The sequence below is a fragment of the Malurus melanocephalus genome, unplaced genomic scaffold (genome assembly GCF_030028575.1).
Source record: "Malurus melanocephalus ecotype Western Australia unplaced genomic scaffold, MMel_1.1 scaffold_340, whole genome shotgun sequence".
Taxonomy (NCBI): Eukaryota; Metazoa; Chordata; class Aves; order Passeriformes; family Maluridae; genus Malurus; species Malurus melanocephalus.
In genome coordinates, this window is record NW_026623572.1 from 278,391 (window position 1) to 279,009 (window position 619).

Below are 619 nucleotides of genomic sequence, written 5' to 3' on the forward strand. Positions count from 1 at the left end.
TGGGGGTGGGCGGTGGGAGAGCGATGCCGTGGATAAATCCGTGTCAGAAAATGTCAAATATTGCTGGGAACAATGTGGATTGTTGGAAAACAGTGGATCAGCGTGCTCRAATCAGTCCTGATACATTTCAAACTCCGCCTGAGCTTCCTGGGGTGAGCAGTTCTCGAGATGAAGGTGCTTTTTGGGTGATAACTGCTGGCTTTGRTTCCCATTTTGCTGAGTGGCTGGAYGGGCTGTTTTGGAGGAATTTATGCAAAGTTGCTTTTAAGTCAAAACAAAGTTTCTTTTTGGTGATCTCTGCCCCCAGCAGGAATTCCCTGTGTCCTTCAGGAGGCTCGGTGACCTTGTGAGGATGTTCTGTGCTTAATTAAATGACTCTGACCTGGCAGAATTCAGGCATTTAATTAAGAAACTGTGGGATTTTCAAAGCAGTGAAACCCGCTGCTGGTGTSAGGGAACCCTCCTCCCCTYGTGAAGCTGTGGAGGAGCCTCCTGKGTTTTTAGGAAGGCTCTGTGCTGGTCCAGGAGGCTGAGAGGGAAGGAGGGATCCCGGGATTCCCGGTGGGACAGGGAGCAGCGAGGCCACATCGGGGTCACCGTCCCACCCCAAGTGCCTTTG